The sequence below is a fragment of the Rattus rattus genome, chromosome 8, assembly GCF_011064425.1.
Source record: "Rattus rattus isolate New Zealand chromosome 8, Rrattus_CSIRO_v1, whole genome shotgun sequence".
Classification (NCBI taxonomy): Eukaryota; Metazoa; Chordata; class Mammalia; order Rodentia; family Muridae; genus Rattus; species Rattus rattus.
The window spans coordinates 57379790-57384650 of record NC_046161.1 but is presented as its reverse complement, the minus strand read 5'-3'; the positions used below and the strand labels follow the sequence as shown (position 1 = coordinate 57384650).

At 47.3% G+C, this 4861-nt stretch overlaps 1 pseudogene; it reads left to right on the top strand.

The window, feature by feature from the left end:
• The first annotated feature begins 3517 nt into the window (after positions 1–3517).
• LOC116908281 lies at positions 3518–3890 on the top strand (annotated as a pseudogene).
• Positions 3891–4861: the final 971 nt, after the last annotated feature.

The window sequence follows — 4861 nt, the reverse complement described above, 5'->3', positions numbered from 1 at the left end:
AGGTGGATCTCTAAGTTTCAGGCCAGCCTGGTCTACAGGGTGGGTTCCAGGACATCCTGTCTCGAAAAATCAGGAGGGAAAAGGTAGAAGGAGGAGGGAGAGGGAGAGGGAGAGAGAGGAGGAGGAGGGAGGGGAGGGAGGGGGAGGAGGAAGGAGAGGGGAGGGGAGAGGGGGAGGGAGGGGGAGGGGAGAGAGGGAGGGAGAGAGGGAGAGAGAAAGCCAAGCATGGTGGTGTGGTCTTTGTAGCCCCAACCACTCTGAAAGTGAATACAGGAAAAGTTTCAATTAGAGAGGTCCTGCTCTATAGTAACACAAGACCTTGTCTTTTTGTTGTTTGGTTCTTTTGATATAAGGTTTCTCTGTATAGGCCTGGCTACCCCTGGAACTCACTCTGTAGACCAGGCTGGTCTCAAATTCAGAGATTTATCCACCTGCTTCTTCCTCCTAAATGCTGGGATCAAAGGTTTCTCCCCTTTCCCCCCCAAACTGGAGACACGCCTTAATCCCAAAAGAGCACTTGTTGAACAATCATGAGGACTGAGGTCAGGATTCCCACACTCACATAAGAAGCTGGGAATCCCAAATATACTTGTACCCTAGCTTAGAGTGGGACAGGGACAGAAGGCTCGCTGATGCTCACCCCAGCTAAGGTGAGCCCCGGGAAGAAAACCTGCCTCAAAGGAAAGCCCCTGCTATCTGCTTCTGGCCTCTGCATGCACACAGGCACACAGGCACACACACACACACACACACGTGCTCACATATTCATATACAGGCACATTCACACAGATTAATTAAACAAACAAAAAAGAAAGCTAAGGAGTCTGCCTCCCTCAGAGTCTTTAGAGGGAGATCTTCCTGCCGGGGCTCACGGACAGCTCTTTCCTGCTGCAGACTGTTGGGGCCAGCTCTCTCCCTTCTACTCCCCTTCCCTCCTGCTTCCACCTCCTCAATAGTGCCTTTAATAAACTCTCCTCGATTATCCAGCTTAGAGTGGCTTCTGTTTCCAGCTGGGACTATTTCAGCTGGAAGACAGCCTGCCCCACCCCCACCCTCCATCCCTCCCTCTCTCTTCCCCCTTCTTCCTTTCTCTTTCGGAGCTGGCGGCAGTGTAGGTTCTCCTATCTCACTCCTCATCTGCTCTGTGGCTGGCCTTGTCCCTGGGTGGTCAGGAACAGAATATTCCTTCTTTTGGAGCCGCTGGAGTCCTGGCTGCTTTTCAGAGTGGGCTGCCCATCCCCCAACCTCTCCGCGGCTCCACCAGGGCCAGCAGCCCACACAGCTCCCTCCGGTCCTCCTACGCTTTCTTCCTTATAGAAGACCAGTTTCATTTCCCAGTCTGACATCTTGAGACGGTGGTTGAGAACGAATCTGTTCCATCAGTGTCTAGAAGGAGTATTTACCCGTGCAGGCCAACACATTAGGAGCTGGGTTTTATTGCTTTCTCAATCTGTGTGTGCAGATTTTTATTGTGTTAGTAGTTAAAAATGTAATAAACGAGGATGAAGAAGGAAGGAAAAAGAAAAAAAAAAAACAAAAAAACAAAAAACCAAACCTCAAGCCACTTGCTTAACAACAACGAAAATACCTTAACAGACTCTTGTAAGTCGCGTTGCTGGGTGATATTGGTCCAACGGACCTGGAACGGTTTATAAAAGGAGTGGGGAGTTTGGTTCTTCATCTGGCTCTTGGGGGGGGGGGACCAAAGCCACGGAGGGAACAAGAAAAGGGAGGGGATTGAACATTTTTGCAAACAAATGATAAAACTGCTTTTTAAAGAAGAGTTGGGGCGGGTGGGACCCTTGTCCAAACAAGACATTCGCAGAGGTAAGAAATCGCTTCAGCAATTGTTTACAGTGTGCAGGCCGGCCGTCCAAAGTCAACAGCCCGGGAGCGTTGCCCTGGAGCCTCCAGCTCTCTGCCAGCGCCTGCCATCTCAGCGCAGTTATTTCTGGGACATAGTTCCCTCCCTTGAAAAACAAATTCTGTCCCCACTGTCGTCCCCAATTTAAGGAAGGAAAAAAAACCCAGTTTCTGTAATCTTAATCATGTTTTCCAGAACGGTTATCCAAATGCGGGCCGGGATGCAAAGTGTGTGTGTGGGGGTGGGGTGGGGTGGGGTTGGGGGTTCATTTGCAAGGTGCCAAGGTGGAAATTTCCATTGCACGGGAAGATAGCTTCACCTGTGGCCAAGGAAACCTCGGCCTCTCAGAGCTTTTGACTAACGAGCAGCCCTTGACTTGCGTTCTGTCCTACAGTTAGTTGGCTCTGTAAATCCCAAACGAAGTTTGCTTTTACTGAAAAGCTGCAGTGATTCACATCTGGCTCCACAGTGGCCTAGAAGTCAATCCTCTTTGCCTGTTTGCTCCCGCTAGGAGAACCGCACCACTAATCCTGTTTTTCAGTTCAACCCTCCGTTTGCCTCTTTGGTGTGTGCTAATAATACAGTCACGTGGTTTGAACATTTAAAACCACAGGAAGGGGCCGGAGATGTAGCTCAGTCGGTTAAAGTGCTTGCTTCATGTGCACAAGGACCTGGGTTCAGTGACAGGTGGACAGAGACAGACAGACAAGAACACAGAGAAAACAGCGCAGGTCCTTTCTTCTTTGTCTTGTCCCTCGGCTGCCACTCCTTTTAGCTTTCGTGTTGTCTGTCCAAGGATGCTCTGCTTGTATTTAAGCGTCAGGAAGAGGTACAAGGGGGTAGCATTGCCAGGAGACAGAAGAGTCCCAGGCACCAGTCCTCGCTGACTCTAATCTGCATGTGACATTGTGCATGTCACTTTTCCTGCCAGGACCTCATCTATGACAGCTGTGACAAATGAAAATAATAGCTAGCATTCATTGGGCCTCTGCGTCTCTGCCACTGGGCAGGGTGTTCATGCGTGCTTGCAGAAGTAAACTTGTTACCACCCTATTTAAGGAGGCTCGGTTAACCCCGTTTAATCAATGACGAAAATGAGACACAGAGACATTAAATAACTCATACAGTTCATACCTAATTAAAGGAGTTATTGGATTTTATGAAGCAAGGCAGTCCAAGAGTGGTGTTCACAGTCACCAAAGCCACTCTGTTAATATACTGGGCCTCTGGATAATGTGGACAGTGTCCAACATTGCCTTGAGACAGGATGCTGGCCCATGAGGTTCCTCCTAAATTTGGGGGTCTATGGTCCCTTGTCTAGCGCCTATAAAAACCTGTCCAAGCTGCTCTGACTCTCGCAGCCCCATCTAAATGGGATAATGACAGGTGACAAGGAAAAGGGGACAGCAGGGCAAGCTGCAGGTGCCAAGCCTAACGCTAGCTAAGACAAGTGTCTCCCTCGGCAGGGCAACCACTGGGCAGTCAAATTTTCTTATCTTTATCAAAACTGTAGGGGTGAGAGTGCAGAGGGCCTCAGCCGGGTCGACCCTGGTGTCGTCTCTCTAGGTAGTGGCTTCAACACCAACGGCAAGGCCATTGCTGGAGCGCTGGTGCGTAAAGCGTGAAGCTGCAGACTATGTCCGGAGCAAGGACTTCCGGGACTATCTCATGTGTATGCACTTCTGGGGCCCAGTTACCAACTGAGGTCTCCCCATTGCTGCTATCAACGACATGAAATCTCCAGGGATTATCAGTGGGCGGATGACTTTCGCCCCCTGTTGCTATTCTCTGACACTCGTGAGATTTGCCTACAAGGTACAACCTCGAAACTGGCTTCTGTTTGCGCGCCATGTAACAGACGAAGTAGCTCAGCTCATTTAGGGAGGACGACTTATCCACTACGAGATGAGTACGCGGCCATCTGCGTAGCAGTGCAAGGACCAGCTCTTGAAAGGGACCGTGCTCCAGTCACTGCTGCAGCCACAGATCATGTCAGCATGAATAGTCGTGCTGAGGGGAAAACACGGAACACTATCTTTAATGACCATGCCAACATTATTGACTAGCCGAGAGCCACTAAACCAACTCTGCTGCCTTCTCAATGCTAAACTTTGTCTTCATCAAGAGTAGTTCAAAATGCTCAACTAATTTAATAATTTTGAATGATGATTTTATCTATAGCAATCTGTAGCAGTATATTATCTATTGGGATTTGTGTAATAAAAAAAACCCAAGGGAACAAAACTACAAGCACTTAAGTCCTCAAAATTCTTGACTTTTTCTTTAATGACTATAGTATAACCCTCAGTTGGTCACATGTCTACACATAATTTCCAATGATAACAAGTATTGGTGTTTTCCATATGTAATTCAGATCTGTAACTTAATGGTAATAAATGGTTTAAATATTTGCAAAAAAATGTAATGCACATAATTTTATTTTATTTATTTGGTTTGGTTTTTTGAGACAGGGTTTCTACACGTATCCCTGACTGTCCTGGAACTTGATTTGTAGATCAGACTGACCTTGAACTCACAGAGATCTATTGTCTTTGCCTTCCGAGTATTGGGATTAAAGGTGTTTACCACCGTGCTCAGCAAAATTAGACTTTTAAATATATATTTAAAATTATATAGGTTGGGGATTTAGCTCAGTGGTAGAGCGCTTGCCTAACAAGCGCAAGGCCCTGGGTTCGGTCCCCAGCTCTGAAAAATAGAAAAGAAAAAAAATTATATAAAATTTATATATAAAATCATATAACTAAATATTTTTTTAAAGCTGAGTGCTTTGGCCCATGCCTTTAATCCCAGCACATGGGAGGCAGAAGCAGGTGGATCTCTGTGAGTTTGGGCCAGGCTGATCTACAAAAGGAGTTTTAGAACAGCCAGGGTAGCAAAGAAACCCTGGCTCAAACAAACAAGTCAACTAATGTTGGTCTTTGTTTTGTTTCTTTTGAGACAAGGTCTTGCCATGTAGACCAGGCTGGCATTGAACAG